The following is a 17,492-nucleotide window of genomic DNA, read 5'->3' on the forward strand; positions in this document are numbered from 1 at the left end:
TAGGGGGTGTTGAGTCCAGTTCACTGAGCAAGGAGCAGGTCTTTCTATTACATATTGGGTTTATGGAACGGTATCTGAGCTAATTTGAAACCCTTGTTGTATGCATCACCCCACCTCACCTTTCCCGTTAAGCAGCCATAGTGTGTTTTCTAAACGTGTGACTCTGTTCTGTTTTGTAATTCAGTTCAAGTGTAGCGGGTTTTACATTCCCTCTATGAGTGATAGCTTATGATAAGTGTCTTTTTCTGTGTGACTTATTTCACTTAGAATCGTCGTACCTAAATCCGCTCATCATGCTGCTACTAGCCTTATGACATTGATTTCATGGCTGAGTGATATTCCATTGTACATAAGGACCACCACTTCTTTATCCATTTTTCTCTTGCCTGGGATATTTAAGGTGTCATGAAGTGGAGGTTCTTGTCAACAGAGCAGCCCTAAACTTTGGGGTGCCTGTGTCTTGCTGATTTTTAGTTTTCCCAATTTATACGCCCATGAGTGGAAGTGCCCTATGCGCTCTAAGCTGTGTTTTTTCGATGTTTCAGGACACACCGTACACTTCTCCAGAGTGGCTGTTGGCAATTGACATCCCGCCCATCAGCGTAGCAAGGCTCCCATTTCTCCATGGCCTGTCCTGCATTTCTGGTTTTGACACTTTTTTCAGCATGGCCCCTTTGACCGATGGGAAGCGAGACTTCTTTGTAGCGCTGAGTTGCCTTTCCAGGTTGCTTGGTTGGCCAAAAAGGGCGTATGCGTTTTTTCCTGAATATATTCAGGAAAAAACGCATACGCCCTTTTTGGCCAAGGGCATCATTGTCGACGTTTTGCCGCTTTTCATGTGCTTTAAAGGCGATTCGAATCTACCTCCTGAAATCTGTTTCCTGCAATTCTGCCTTGCTTTCAAATCCTCTTCGTTGCCTTCCCTCAATATATTTGTGGACGAGAGTTATCATTTATAACTCTGCAGGTTTGTGAATTGCAGTGCCCCTGAGCTCCAGTTTTCAACTCGCTTTTTTGGGAGCTGGCCGTAAAAGCGCAGGATTGCCTCAGGCCCTAATCTGGTTCCGGGCGGCAGGCTGAGCCTGTGGTTAATTCTTCTTCCTGATGGGAAAATAGAGTGACCTGTGCCTGTCCCAACACCTAGAGCTAGTCTCTCATTGGCTCCCCCTCTTCCCGTTCATCCTCAGGAAAAATTGCAAGCTGTACGGAACAGGAGGTTAAAGGTGCTGATTCTCCAAGGAGGGAGATTGCTAGTAAAGCGGCTGGAATGGCGAACCCGAGCACAAGGAGGTGAGAAATGAGGTGCGTTTTAGAAACCTTTACCGATCACACGGTGTACCACCTTTTGGGTTTCTCATGCAAGTTTTCGATGTAGGAAGATGCCCTTGAACCTGGAGATTTGGGACCCATGGGATGGGTAACAGGCAGTATTACTTTAAAGGCTCTGCGTTTGCTTCCCGAACCTCACCAAACCTCTCAGCCCCGAGAGTGTCCACCCTTCTGTCTCATCCAGCTGTGGGTCTAGATATGGTCAATCCAGGTTGCATCACAGCCCCTGAACGAATTTTGTAAGAATTTCTCTCTTTCACTGTCTTTGTTTCACGGGTTTTTAAAAGTAATTTATTTTTATAATGGGCTTTAGCTGCTTTTCACGGCTGTGTTTATGCCGCTTTACACCCACTTGACTCAGTTACTTCCAGAGAGATATCAATACATAGGTTTTAAGATTCTTACTAGTCAGATATATTCTTGTGCGGTGAATAGGGGGTGTTGAGTCCAGTTCACTGAGCAAGGAGTAGGTCTTTCTATTACATATTGCGTTTATGGAACGGTATCTGAGCTAATGTGAAACCCTTGTTGTATGCATCACCCCACCTCACCTTTCCCATTAAGCAGCCATAGTGTGTTTTCTAAACGTGTGACTCTGTTCTGTTTTGTAATTCAGTTCAAGTGTAGCGGCTTCTACATTCCCTCTATGAGTGATAGCTTATGATAAGTGTCTTTTTCTGTGTGACTTATTTCACTTAGAATCGTCGTACCTAAATCCGCTCATCATGCTGCTACTAGCCTTATGACATTGATTTCATGGCTGAGTGATATTCCATTGTACATAAGGACCACCACTTCTTTATCCATTTTTCTCTTTCCTGGGATATTTAAGGTGTCATGAAGTGGAGGTTCTTGTCAACAGAGCAGCCCTAAACTTTGGGGTGCCTGTGTCTTGCTGATTTTTAGTTTTCCCAATTTATACGCCCATGAGTGGAAGTGCCCTATGCGCTCTAAGCTGTGTTTTTTCGATGTTTCAGGACACACCGTACACTTCTCCAGAGTGGCTGTTGGCAATTGACATCCCGCCCATCAGCGTAGCAAGGCTCCCATTTCTCCATGGCCTGTCCTGCATTTCTGGTTTTGACACTTTTTTCAGCATGGCCCCTTTGACCGATGGGAAGCGAGACTTCTTTGTAGCACTGAGTTGCCTTTCCAGGTTGCTTGGTTGGCCAAAAAGGGCCTATGCGTTTTTTCCTGAATATATTCAGGAAAAAACGCATAGGCCCTTTTTGGCCAAGGGCATCATTGTCGACGTTTTGCCGCTTTTCATGTGCTTTAAAGGCGATTCGAATCTACCTCCTGAAATCTGTTTCCTGCAATTCTGCCTTGCTTTCAAATCCTCTTCGTTGCCTTCCCTCAATATATTTGTGGACGAGAGTTATCATTTATAACTCTGCAGGTTTGTGAATTGCAGTGCCCCTGAGCTCCAGTTTTCAACTCGCTTTTTTGGGAGCTGGCTGCAAAAGCGCAGGATTGCCTCAGGCCCTATTCTGGTTCCGGGCGGCAGGCTGAGCCTGTGGTTAATTCTTCTTCCTGATGGGAAAATAGAGTGACCTGTGCCTGTCCCAACACCTAGAGCTAGTCTCTCATTGGCTCCCCCTCTTCCCGTTCATCCTCAGGACAAATTGCAAGCTGTAGGGAACAGGAGGTTAAAGGTGCTGATTCTCCAAGGAGGGAGATTGCTAGTAAAGCGGCTGGAATGGCGAACCCGAGCACAAGGAGGTGAGAAATGAGGTGCGTTTTAGAAACCTTTCCCGATCACACGGTGTACCACCTTCTGGGTTTCTCATGCAAGTTTTCGATGTAGGAAGATGCCCTTGAACCTGGAGATTTGGGACCCATGGGATGGGTAACAGGCAGTATTACTTTAAAGGCTCTGCGTTTGCTCCCCCAACCTCACCAAACCTCTCAGCCCCGAGAGTGTCCACCCTTCTGTCTCATCCAGCTGTGGGTCTAGATATGGTCAATCCAGGTTGCATCACAGCCCCTGAACGAATTTTGTAAGAATTTCTCTCTCTTTCACTGTCTTTGTTTCACGGGTTTTTAAAAGTAATTTATTTTTATAATGGGGTTTAGCTGCTTTTCACGGCTGTGTTTATGCCGCTTTACACCCACTTGACTCACTTCCAGAGAGATATCAATACATAGGTTTTAAGATTCTTACTAGTCAGATATATTCTTGTGCGGTGAATAGGGGGTGTTGAGTCCAGTTCACTGAGCAAGGAGTAGGTCTTTCTATTACATATTGGGTTTATGGAACGGTATCTGAGCTAATTTGAAACCCTTGTTTTATACATCACCTCACCTCACCTTTCCCGTTAAGCAGCCATAGTGTGTTTTCTAAACGTGTGACTCTGTTCTGTTTTGTAATTCAGTTCAAGGGTAGCGGCTTTTACATTCCCTCTATGAGTGATAGCTTATGATAAGTGTCTTTTTCTGTGTGACTTATTTCACTTAGAATCGTCGTACCTAAATCCGCTCATCATGCTGCTACTAGCCTTATGACATTGATTTCATGGCTGAGTGATATTCCATTGTACATAAGGACCGCCACTTCTTTATCCATTTTTCTGTTTCCTGGGATATTTAAGGTGTCATGAAGTGGAGGTTCTTGTCAACAGAGCAGCCCTAAACTTTGGGGTGCCTGTGTCTTGCTGATTTTTAGTTTTCCCAATTTATACGCCCATGAGTGGAAGTGCCCTATGCGCTCTAAGCTGTGTTTTTTCGATGTTTCAGGACATACCTTACACTTCTCCAGAGTGGCTGTTGGCAATTGACATCCCGCCCATCAGCGTAGCAAGGCTCCCATTTCTCCATGGCCTGTCCTGCTTTTCTGGTTTTGACACTTTTTTCAGCATGGCCCCTTTGACCGATGGGAAGCGAGACTTCTTTGTAGCGCTGAGTTGCCTTTCCAGGTTGCTTGGTTGGCCAAAAAGGGCGTATGCGTTTTTTCCTGAATATATTCAGGAAAAAACGCATACGCCCTTTTTGGCCAAGGGCATCATTGTCGACGTTTTGCCGCTTTTCATGTGCTTTAAAGGCGATTCGAATCTACCTCCTGAAATCTGTTTCCTGCAATTCTGCCTTGCTTTCAAATCCTCTTCGTTGCCTTCCCTCAATATATTTGTGGACGAGAGTTATCATTTATAACTCTGCAGGTTTGTGAATTGCAGTGCCCCTGAGCTCCAGTTTTCAACTCGCTTTTTTGGGAGCTGGCTGCAAAAGCGCAGGATTGCCTCAGGCCCTATTCTGGTTCCGGGCGGCAGGCTGAGCCTGTGGTTAATTCTTCTTCCTGATGGGAAAATAGAGTGACCTGTGCCTGTCCCAGCACCTAGAGCTAGTCTCTCATTGGCTCCCCCTCTTCCCGTTCATCCTCAGGACAAATTGCAAGCTGTAGGGAACAGGAGGTTAAAGGTGTTGATTCTCCAAGGAGGGAGATTGCTAGTAAAGCGGCTGGAATGGCGAACCCGAGCACAAGGAGGTGAGAAATGAGGTGCGTTTTAGAAACCTTTCCCGATCACACGGTGTACCACCTTCTGGGTTTCTCATGCAAGTTTTCGATGTAGGAAGATGCCCTTGAACCTGGAGATTTGGGACCCATGGGATGGGTAACAGGCAGTATTACTTTAAAGGCTCTGCGTTTGCTCCCCCAACCTCACCAAACCTCTCAGCCCCGAGAGTGTCCACCCTTCTGTCTCATCCAGCTGTGGGTCTAGATATGGTCAATCCAGGTTGCATCACAGCCCCTGAACGAATTTTGTAAGAATTTCTCTCTCTTTCACTTTCTTTGTTTCACGGGTTTTTAAAAGTAATTTATTTTTATAATGGGGTTTAGCTGCTTTTCACGGCTGTGTTTATGCCGCTTTACACCCACTTGACTCACTTCCAGAGAGATATCAATACATAGGTTTTAAGATTCTTACTAGTCAGATATATTCTTGTGCGGTGAATAGGGGGTGTTGAGTCCAGTTCACTGAGCAAGGAGTAGGTCTTTCTATTACATATTGGGTTTATGGAACGGTATCTGAGCTAATTTGAAACCCTTGTTTTATACATCACCTCACCTCACCTTTCCCGTTAAGCAGCCATAGTGTGTTTTCTAAACGTGTGACTCTGTTCTGTTTTGTAATTCAGTTCAAGGGTAGCGGCTTTTACATTCCCTCTATGAGTGAAAGCTTATGATAAGTGTCTTTTTCTGTGTGACTTATTTCACTTAGAATCGTCGTACCTAAATCCGCTCATCATGCTGCTACTAGCCTTATGACATTGATTTCATGGCTGAGTGATATTCCATTGTACATAAGGACCACCACTTCTTTATCCATTTTTCTCTTTCCTGGGATATTTAAGGTGTCATGAAGTGGAGGTTCTTGTCAACAGAGCAGCCCTAAACTTTGGGGTGCCTGTGTCTTGCTGATTTTTAGTTTTCCCAATTTATACGCCCATGAGTGGAAGTGCCCTATGCGCTCTAAGCTGTGTTTTTTCGATGTTTCAGGACATACCTTACACTTCTCCAGAGTGGCTGTTGGCAATTGACATCCCGCCCATCAGCGTAGCAAGGCTCCCATTTCTCCATGGCCTGTCCTGCTTTTCTGGTTTTGACACTTTTTTCAGCATGGCCCCTTTGACCGATGGGAAGCGAGACTTCTTTGTAGCGCTGAGTTGCCTTTCCAGGTTGCTTGGTTGGCCAAAAAGGGCGTATGCGTTTTTTCCTGAATATATTCAGGAAAAAACGCATACGCCCTTTTTGGCCAAGGGCATCATTGTCGACGTTTTGCCGCTTTTCATGTGCTTTAAAGGCGATTCGAATCTACCTCCTGAAATCTGTTTCCTGCAATTCTGCCTTGCTTTCAAATCCTCTTCGTTGCCTTCCCTCAATATATTTGTGGACGAGAGTTATCATTTATAACTCTGCAGGTTTGTGAATTGCAGTGCCCCTGAGCTCCAGTTTTCAACTCGCTTTTTTGGGAGCTGGCCGCAAAAGCGCAGGATTGCCTCAGGCCCTATTCTGGTTCCGGGCGGCAGGCTGAGCCTGTGGTTAATTCTTCTTCCTGATGGGAAAATAGAGTGACCTGTGCCTGTCCCAACACCTAGAGCTAGTCTCTCATTGGCTCCCCCTCTTCCCGTTCATCCTCAGGACAAATTGCAAGCTGTACGGAACTGGAGGTTAAAGGTGCTGATTCTCCAAGGAGGGAGATTGCTAGTAAAGCGGCTGGAATGGCGAACCCGAGCACAAGGAGATGAGAAATGAGGTGCGTTTTAGAAACCTTTCCCGATCACACGGTGTACCACCTTCTGGGTTTCTCATGCAAGTTTTCGATGTAGGAAGATGCCCTTGAACCTGGAGATTTGGGACCCATGGGATGGGTAACAGGCAGTATTACTTTAAAGGCTCTGCGTTTGCTCCCCCAACCTCACCAAACCTCTCAGCCCCGAGAGTGTCCACCCTTCTGTCTCATCCAGCTGTGGGTCTAGATATGGTCAATCCAGGTTGCATCACAGCCCCTGAACGAATTTTGTAAGAATTTCTCTGTCTTTCACTGTCTTTGTTTCACGGGTTTTTAAAAGTAATTTATTTTTATAATGGGGTTTAGCTGCTTTTCACGGCTGTGTTTATGCCGCTTTACACCCACTTGACTCACTTCCAGAGAGATATCAATACATAGGTTTTAAGATTCTTACTAGTCAGATATATTCTTGTGCGGTGAATAGGGGGTGTTGAGTCCAGTTCACTGAGCAAGGAGTAGGTCTTTCTATTACATATTGGGTTTATGGAACGGTATCTGAGCTAATTTGAAACCCTTGTTTTATACATCACCTCACCTCACCTTTCCCGTTAAGCAGCCATAGTGTGTTTTCTAAACGTGTGACTCTGTTCTGTTTTGTAATTCAGTTCAAGGGTAGCGGCTTTTACATTCCCTCTATGAGTGATAGCTTATGATAAGTGTCTTTTTCTGTGTGACTTATTTCACTTAGAATCGTCGTACCTAAATCCGCTCATCATGCTGCTACTAGCCTTATGACATTGATTTCATGGCTGAGTGATATTCCATTGTACATAAGGACCACCACTTCTTTATCCATTTTTCTCTTTCCTGGGATATTTAAGGTGTCATGAAGTGGAGGTTCTTGTCAACAGAGCAGCCCTAAACTTTGGGGTGCCTGTGTCTTGCTGATTTTTAGTTTTCCCAATTTATACGCCCATGAGTGGAAGTGCCCTATGCGCTCTAAGCTGTGTTTTTTCGATGTTTCAGGACATACCTTACACTTCTCCAGAGTGGCTGTTGGCAATTGACATCCCGCCCATCAGCGTAGCAAGGCTCCCATTTCTCCATGGCCTGTCCTGCTTTTCTGGTTTTGACACTTTTTTCAGCATGGCCCCTTTGACCGATGGGAAGCGAGACTTCTTTGTAGCGCTGAGTTGCCTTTCCAGGTTGCTTGGTTGGCCAAAAAGGGCGTATGCGTTTTTTCCTGAATATATTCAGGAAAAAACGCATACGCCCTTTTTGGCCAAGGGCATCATTGTCGACGTTTTGCCGCTTTTCATGTGCTTTAAAGGCGATTCGAATCTACCTCCTGAAATCTGTTTCCTGCAATTCTGCCTTGCTTTCAAATCCTCTTCGTTGCCTTCCCTCAATATATTTGTGGACGAGAGTTATCATTTATAACTCTGCAGGTTTGTGAATTGCAGTGCCCCTGAGCTCCAGTTTTCAACTCGCTTTTTTGGGAGCTGGCCGCAAAAGCGCAGGATTGCCTCAGGCCCTATTCTGGTTCCGGGCGGCAGGCTGAGCCTGTGGTTAATTCTTCTTCCTGATGGGAAAATAGAGTGACCTGTGCCTGTCCCAACACCTAGAGCTAGTCTCTCATTGGCTCCCCCTCTTCCCGTTCATCCTCAGGACAAATTGCAAGCTGTAGGGAACAGGAGGTTAAAGGTGCTGATTCTCGAAGGAGGGAGATTGCTAGTAAAGCGGCTGGAATGGCGAACCCGAGCACAAGGAGATGAGAAATGAGGTGCGTTTTAGAAACCTTTCCCGATCACACGGTGTACCACCTTCTGGGTTTCTCATGCAAGTTTTCGATGTAGGAAGATGCCCTTGAACCTGGAGATTTGGGACCCATGGGATGGGTAACAGGCAGTATTACTTTAAAGGCTCTGCGTTTGCGCCCCCAACCTCACCAAACCTCTCAGCCCCGAGAGTGTCCACCCTTCTGTCTCATCCAGCTGTGGGTCTAGATATGGTCAATCCAGGTTGCATCACAGCCCCTGATCGAATTTTGTAAGAATTTCTCTGTCTTTCACTGTCTTTGTTTCACGGGTTTTTAAAAGTAATTTATTTTTATAATGGGGTTTAGCTGCTTTTCACGGCTGTGTTTATGCCGCTTTACACCCACTTGACTCACTTCCAGAGAGATATCAATACATAGGTTTCAAGATTCTTACTAGTCAGATACATTCTTGTGCGGTGAATAGGGGGTGTTGAGTCCAGTTCACTGAGCAAGGAGTAGGTCTTTCTATTACATATTGGGTTTATGGAACGGTATCTGAGCTAATTTGAAACCCTTGTTGTATGCATCACCCCACCTCACCTTTCCCGTTAAGCAGCCATAGTGTGTTTTCAAAACGTGTGTCTCTGTTCTGTTTTGTAATTCAGTTCAAGGGTAGCGGCTTTTACATTCCCTCTATGAGTGATAGCTTATGATAAGTGTCTTTTTCTGTGTGACTTATTTCACTTAGAATCGTCGTTCCTAAATCCGCTCATCATGCTGCTACTAGCCTTATGACATTGATTTCATGGCTGAGTGATATTCCATTGTACATAAGGACCACCACTTCTTTATCCATTTTTCTCTTTCCTGGGATATTTAAGATGTCATGAATTGGAGGTTCTTGTCAACAGAGCAGCCCTAAAATTTGGGGTGCCTGTGTCTTGCTGATTTTTAGTTTTCCCAATTTATACGCCCATGAGTGGAAGTGCCCTATGCGCTCTAAGCTGTGTTTTTTCGATGTTTCAGGACACACCGTACACTTCTCCAGAGTGGCTGTTGGCAATTGACATCCCGCCCATCAGCGTAGCAAGGCTCCCATTTCTCCATGGCCTGTCCTGCTTTTCTGGTTTTGACACTTTTTTCAGCATGGCCCCTTTGACCGATGGGAAGCGAGACTTCTTTGTAGCGCTGAGTTGCCTTTCCAGGTTGCTTGGTTGGCCAAAAAGGGCGTATGCGTTTTTTCCTGAATATATTCAGGAAAAAACGCATACGCCCTTTTTGGCCAAGGGCATCATTGTCGACGTTTTGCCGCTTTTCATGTGCTTTAAAGGCGATTCGAATCTACCTCCTGAAATCTGTTTCCTGCAATTCTGCCTTGCTTTCAAATCCTCTTCGTTGCCTTCCCTCAATATATTTGTGGACGAGAGTTATCATTTATAACTCTGCAGGTTTGTGAATTGCAGTGCCCCTGAGCTCCAGTTTTCAACTCGCTTTTTTGGGAGCTGGCCGCAAAAGCGCAGGATTGCCTCAGGCCCTATTCTGGTTCCGGGCGGCAGGCTGAGCCTGTGGTTAATTCTTCTTCCTGATGGGAAAATAGAGTGACCTGTGCCTGTCCCAACACCTAGAGCTAGTCTCTCATTGGCTCCCCCTCTTCCCGTTCATCCTCAGGACAAATTGCAAGCTGTAGGGAACAGGAGGTTAAAGGTGCTGATTCTCCAAGGAGGGAGATTGCTAGTAAAGCGGCTGGAATGGCGAACCCGAGCACAAGGAGATGAGAAATGAGGTGCGTTTTAGAAACCTTTCCCGATCACACGGTGTACCACCTTCTGGGTTTCTCATGCAAGTTTTCGATGTAGGAAGATGCCCTTGAACCTGGAGATTTGGGACCCATGGGATGGGTAACAGGCAGTATTACTTTAAAGGCTCTGCGTTTGCTCCCCCAACCTCACCAAACCTCTCAGCCCCGAGAGTGTCCACCCTTCTGTCTCATCCAGCTGTGGGTCTAGATATGGTCAATCCAGGTTGCATCACAGCCCCTGATCGAATTTTGTAAGAATTTCTCTGTCTTTCACTGTCTTTGTTTCACGGGTTTTTAAAAGTAATTTATTTTTATAATGGGGTTTAGCTGCTTTTCACGGCTGTGTTTATGCCGCTTTACACCCACTTGACTCACTTCCAGAGAGATATCAATACATAGGTTTTAAGATTCTTACTAGTCAGATATATTCTTGTGCGGTGAATAGGGGGTGTTGAGTCCAGTTCACTGAGCAAGGAGCAGGTCTTTCTATTACATATTGGGTTTATGGAACGGTATCTGAGCTAATTTGAAACCCTTGTTGTATGCATCACCCCACCTCACCTTTCCCGTTAAGCAGCCATAGTGTGTTTTCTAAACGTGTGACTCTGTTCTGTTTTGTAATTCAGTTCAAGTGTAGCGGGTTTTACATTCCCTCTATGAGTGATAGCTTATGATAAGTGTCTTTTTCTGTGTGACTTATTTCACTTAGAATCGTCGTACCTAAATCCGCTCATCATGCTGCTACTAGCCTTATGACATTGATTTCATGGCTGAGTGATATTCCATTGTACATAAGGACCACTACTTCTTTATCCATTTTTCTCTTGCCTGGGATATTTAAGGTGTCATGAAGTGGAGGTTCTTGTCAACAGAGCAGCCCTAAACTTTGGGGTGCCTGTGTCTTGCTGATTTTTAGTTTTCCCAATTTATACGCCCATGAGTGGAAGTGCCCTATGCGCTCTAAGCTGTGTTTTTTCGATGTTTCAGGACACACCGTACACTTCTCCAGAGTGGCTGTTGGCAATTGACATCCCGCCCATCAGCGTAGCAAGGCTCCCATTTCTCCATGGCCTGTCCTGCATTTCTGGTTTTGACACTTTTTTCAGCATGGCCCCTTTGACCGATGGGAAGCGAGACTTCTTTGTAGCGCTGAGTTGCCTTTCCAGGTTGCTTGGTTGGCCAAAAAGGGCGTATGCGTTTTTTCCTGAATATATTCAGGAAAAAACGCATACGCCCTTTTTGGCCAAGGGCATCATTGTCGACGTTTTGCCGCTTTTCATGTGCTTTAAAGGCGATTCGAATCTACCTCCTGAAATCTGTTTCCTGCAATTCTGCCTTGCTTTCAAATCCTCTTCGTTGCCTTCCCTCAATATATTTGTGGACGAGAGTTATCATTTATAACTCTGCAGGTTTGTGAATTGCAGTGCCCCTGAGCTCCAGTTTTCAACTCGCTTTTTTGGGAGCTGGCCGCAAAAGCGCAGGATTGCCTCAGGCCCTATTCTGGTTCCGGGCGGCAGGCTGAGCCTGTGGTTAATTCTTCTTCCTGATGGGAAAATAGAGTGACCTGTGCCTGTCCCAACACCTAGAGCTAGTCTCTCATTGGCTCCCCCTCTTCCCGTTCATCCTCAGGACAAATTGCAAGCTGTACGGAACTGGAGGTTAAAGGTGCTGATTCTCCAAGGAGGGAGATTGCTAGTAAAGCGGCTGGAATGGCGAACCCGAGCACAAGGAGATGAGAAATGAGGTGCGTTTTAGAAACCTTTCCCGATCACACGGTGTACCACCTTCTGGGTTTCTCATGCAAGTTTTCGATGTAGGAAGATGCCCTTGAACCTGGAGATTTGGGACCCATGGGATGGGTAACAGGCAGTATTACTTTAAAGGCTCTGCGTTTGCTCCCCCAACCTCACCAAACCTCTCAGCCCCGAGAGTGTCCACCCTTCTGTCTCATCCAGCTGTGGGTCTAGATATGGTCAATCCAGGTTGCATCACAGCCCCTGAACGAATTTTGTAAGAATTTCTCTGTCTTTCACTGTCTTTGTTTCACGGGTTTTTAAAAGTAATTTATTTTTATAATGGGGTTTAGCTGCTTTTCACGGCTGTGTTTATGCCGCTTTACACCCACTTGACTCACTTCCAGAGAGATATCAATACATAGGTTTTAAGATTCTTACTAGTCAGATATATTCTTGTGCGGTGAATAGGGGGTGTTGAGTCCAGTTCACTGAGCAAGGAGTAGGTCTTTCTATTACATATTGGGTTTATGGAACGGTATCTGAGCTAATTTGAAACCCTTGTTTTATACATCACCTCACCTCACCTTTCCCGTTAAGCAGCCATAGTGTGTTTTCTAAACGTGTGACTCTGTTCTGTTTTGTAATTCAGTTCAAGGGTAGCGGCTTTTACATTCCCTCTATGAGTGATAGCTTATGATAAGTGTCTTTTTCTGTGTGACTTATTTCACTTAGAATCGTCGTACCTAAATCCGCTCATCATGCTGCTACTAGCCTTATGACATTGATTTCATGGCTGAGTGATATTCCATTGTACATAAGGACCACCACTTCTTTATCCATTTTTCTCTTGCCTGGGATATTTAAGGTGTCATGAAGTGGAGGTTCTTGTCAACAGAGCAGCCCTAAACTTTGGGGTGCCTGTGTCTTGCTGATTTTTAGTTTTCCCAATTTATACGCCCATGAGTGGAAGTGCCCTATGCGCTCTAAGCTGTGTTTTTTCGATGTTTCAGGACACACCGTACACTTCTCCAGAGTGGCTGTTGGCAATTGACATCCCGCCCATCAGCGTAGCAAGGCTCCCATTTCTCCATGGCCTGTCCTGCATTTCTGGTTTTGACACTTTTTTCAGCATGGCCCCTTTGACCGATGGGAAGCGAGACTTCTTTGTAGCGCTGAGTTGCCTTTCCAGGTTGCTTGGTTGGCCAAAAAGGGCGTATGCGTTTTTTCCTGAATATATTCAGGAAAAAACGCATACGCCCTTTTTGGCCAAGGGCATCATTGTCGACGTTTTGCCGCTTTTCATGTGCTTTAAAGGCGATTCGAATCTACCTCCTGAAATCTGTTTCCTGCAATTCTGCCTTGCTTTCAAATCCTCTTCGTTGCCTTCCCTCAATATATTTGTGGACGAGAGTTATCATTTATAACTCTGCAGGTTTGTGAATTGCAGTGCCCCTGAGCTCCAGTTTTCAACTCGCTTTTTTGGGAGCTGGCCGCAAAAGCGCAGGATTGCCTCAGGCCCTATTCTGGTTCCGGGCGGCAGGCTGAGCCTGTGGTTAATTCTTCTTCCTGATGGGAAAATAGAGTGACCTGTGCCTGTCCCAACACCTAGAGCTAGTCTCTCATTGGCTCCCCCTCTTCCCGTTCATCCTCAGGACAAATTGCAAGCTGTACGGAACTGGAGGTTAAAGGTGCTGATTCTCCAAGGAGGGAGATTGCTAGTAAAGCGGCTGGAATGGCGAACCCGAGCACAAGGAGATGAGAAATGAGGTGCGTTTTAGAAACCTTTCCCGATCACACGGTGTACCACCTTCTGGGTTTCTCATGCAAGTTTTCGATGTAGGAAGATGCCCTTGAACCTGGAGATTTGGGACCCATGGGATGGGTAACAGGCAGTATTACTTTAAAGGCTCTGCGTTTGCTCCCCCAACCTCACCAAACCTCTCAGCCCCGAGAGTGTCCACCCTTCTGTCTCATCCAGCTGTGGGTCTAGATATGGTCAATCCAGGTTGCATCACAGCCCCTGAACGAATTTTGTAAGAATTTCTCTGTCTTTCACTGTCTTTGTTTCACGGGTTTTTAAAAGTAATTTATTTTTATAATGGGGTTTAGCTGCTTTTCACGGCTGTGTTTATGCCGCTTTACACCCACTTGACTCACTTCCAGAGAGATATCAATACATAGGTTTTAAGATTCTTACTAGTCAGATATATTCTTGTGCGGTGAATAGGGGGTGTTGAGTCCAGTTCACTGAGCAAGGAGTAGGTCTTTCTATTACATATTGGGTTTATGGAACGGTATCTGAGCTAATTTGAAACCCTTGTTTTATACATCACCTCACCTCACCTTTCCCGTTAAGCAGCCATAGTGTGTTTTCTAAACGTGTGACTCTGTTCTGTTTTGTAATTCAGTTCAAGGGTAGCGGCTTTTACATTCCCTCTATGAGTGATAGCTTATGATAAGTGTCTTTTTCTGTGTGACTTATTTCACTTAGAATCGTCGTACCTAAATCCGCTCATCATGCTGCTACTAGCCTTATGACATTGATTTCATGGCTGAGTGATATTCCATTGTACATAAGGACCACCACTTCTTTATCCATTTTTCTCTTTCCTGGGATATTTAAGGTGTCATGAAGTGGAGGTTCTTGTCAACAGAGCAGCCCTAAACTTTGGGGTGCCTGTGTCTTGCTGATTTTTAGTTTTCCCAATTTATACGCCCATGAGTGGAAGTGCCCTATGCGCTCTAAGCTGTGTTTTTTCGATGTTTCAGGACATACCTTACACTTCTCCAGAGTGGCTGTTGGCAATTGACATCCCGCCCATCAGCGTAGCAAGGCTCCCATTTCTCCATGGCCTGTCCTGCTTTTCTGGTTTTGACACTTTTTTCAGCATGGCCCCTTTGACCGATGGGAAGCGAGACTTCTTTGTAGCGCTGAGTTGCCTTTCCAGGTTGCTTGGTTGGCCAAAAAGGGCGTATGCGTTTTTTCCTGAATATATTCAGGAAAAAACGCATACGCCCTTTTTGGCCAAGGGCATCATTGTCGACGTTTTGCCGCTTTTCATGTGCTTTAAAGGCGATTCGAATCTACCTCCTGAAATCTGTTTCCTGCAATTCTGCCTTGCTTTCAAATCCTCTTCGTTGCCTTCCCTCAATATATTTGTGGACGAGAGTTATCATTTATAACTCTGCAGGTTTGTGAATTGCAGTGCCCCTGAGCTCCAGTTTTCAACTCGCTTTTTTGGGAGCTGGCCGCAAAAGCGCAGGATTGCCTCAGGCCCTATTCTGGTTCCGGGCGGCAGGCTGAGCCTGTGGTTAATTCTTCTTCCTGATGGGAAAATAGAGTGACCTGTGCCTGTCCCAACACCTAGAGCTAGTCTCTCATTGGCTCCCCCTCTTCCCGTTCATCCTCAGGACAAATTGCAAGCTGTAGGGAACAGGAGGTTAAAGGTGCTGATTCTCGAAGGAGGGAGATTGCTAGTAAAGCGGCTGGAATGGCGAACCCGAGCACAAGGAGATGAGAAATGAGGTGCGTTTTAGAAACCTTTCCCGATCACACGGTGTACCACCTTCTGGGTTTCTCATGCAAGTTTTCGATGTAGGAAGATGCCCTTGAACCTGGAGATTTGGGACCCATGGGATGGGTAACAGGCAGTATTACTTTAAAGGCTCTGCGTTTGCGCCCCCAACCTCACCAAACCTCTCAGCCCCGAGAGTGTCCACCCTTCTGTCTCATCCAGCTGTGGGTCTAGATATGGTCAATCCAGGTTGCATCACAGCCCCTGATCGAATTTTGTAAGAATTTCTCTGTCTTTCACTGTCTTTGTTTCACGGGTTTTTAAAAGTAATTTATTTTTATAATGGGGTTTAGCTGCTTTTCACGGCTGTGTTTATGCCGCTTTACACCCACTTGACTCACTTCCAGAGAGATATCAATACATAGGTTTCAAGATTCTTACTAGTCAGATACATTCTTGTGCGGTGAATAGGGGGTGTTGAGTCCAGTTCACTGAGCAAGGAGTAGGTCTTTCTATTACATATTGGGTTTATGGAACGGTATCTGAGCTAATTTGAAACCCTTGTTGTATGCATCACCCCACCTCACCTTTCCCGTTAAGCAGCCATAGTGTGTTTTCAAAACGTGTGTCTCTGTTCTGTTTTGTAATTCAGTTCAAGGGTAGCGGCTTTTACATTCCCTCTATGAGTGATAGCTTATGATAAGTGTCTTTTTCTGTGTGACTTATTTCACTTAGAATCGTCGTACCTAAATCCGTTCATCATGCTGCTACTAGCCTTATGACATTGATTTCATGGCTGAGTGATATTCCATTGTACATAAGGACCAGCACTTCTTTATCCATTTTTCTCTTTCCTGGGATATTTAAGGTGTCATGAAGTGGAGGTTCTTGTCAACAGAGCAGCCCTAAACTTTGGGGTGCCTGTGTCTTGCTGATTTTTAGTTTTCCCAATTTATACGCCCATGAGTGGAAGTGCCCTATGCGCTCTAAGCTGTGTTTTTTCGATGTTTCAGGACACACCGTACACTTCTCCAGAGTGGCTGTTGGCAATTGACATCCCGCCCATCAGCGTAGCAAGGCTCCCATTTCTCCATGGCCTGTCCTGCATTTCTGGTTTTGACACTTTTTTCAGCATGGCCCCTTTGACCGATGGGAAGCGAGACTTCTTTGTAGCGCTGAGTTGACTTTCCAGGTTGCTTGGTTGGCCAAAAAGGGCGTATGCGTTTTTTCCTGAATATATTCAGGAAAAAACGCATACGCCCTTTTTGGCCAAGGGCATCATTGTCGACGTTTTGCCGCTTTTCATGTGCTTTAAAGGCGATTCGAATCTACCTCCTGAAATCTGTTTCCTGCAATTCTGCCTTGCTTTCAAATCCTCTTCGTTGCCTTCCCTCAATATATTTGTGGACGAGAGTTATCATTTATAACTCTGCAGGTTTGTGAATTGCAGTGCCCCTGAGCTCCAGTTTTCAACTCGCTTTTTTGGGAGCTGGCCGCAAAAGCGCAGGATTGCCTCAGGCCCTATTCTGGTTCCGGGCGGCAGGCTGAGCCTGTGGTTAATTCTTCTTCCTGATGGGAAAATAGAGTGACCTGTGCCTGTCCCAACACCTAGAGCTAGTCTCTCATTGGCTCCCCCTCTTCCCGTTCATCCTCAGGACAAATTGCAAGCTGTAGGGAACAGGAGGTTAAAGGTGCTGATTCTCCAAGGAGGGAGATTGCTAGTAAAGCGGCTGGAATGGCGAACCCGAGCACAAGGAGATGAGAAATGAGGTGCGTTTTAGAAACCTTTCCCGATCACACGGTGTACCAACTTCTGGGTTTCTCATGCAAGTTTTCGATGTAGGAAGATGCCCTTGAACCTGGAGATTTGGGACCCATGGGATGGGTAACAGGCAGTATTACTTTAAAGGCTCTGCGTTTGCTCCCCCAACCTCACCAAACCTCTCAGCCCCGAGAGTGTCCACCCTTCTGTCTCATCCAGCTGTGGGTCTTGATATGGTCAATCCAGGTTGCATCACAGCCCCTGAACGAATTTTGTAAGAATTTCTCTGTCTTTCACTGTCTTTGTTTCACGGGTTTTTAAAAGTAATTTATTTTTATAATGGGGTTTAGCTGCTTTTCACGGCT

Source organism: Balaenoptera physalus (assembly GCF_965194825.1).
Source record: "Balaenoptera physalus genome assembly, chromosome: 7".
NCBI classification, from domain to species: Eukaryota; Metazoa; Chordata; class Mammalia; order Artiodactyla; family Balaenopteridae; genus Balaenoptera; species Balaenoptera physalus.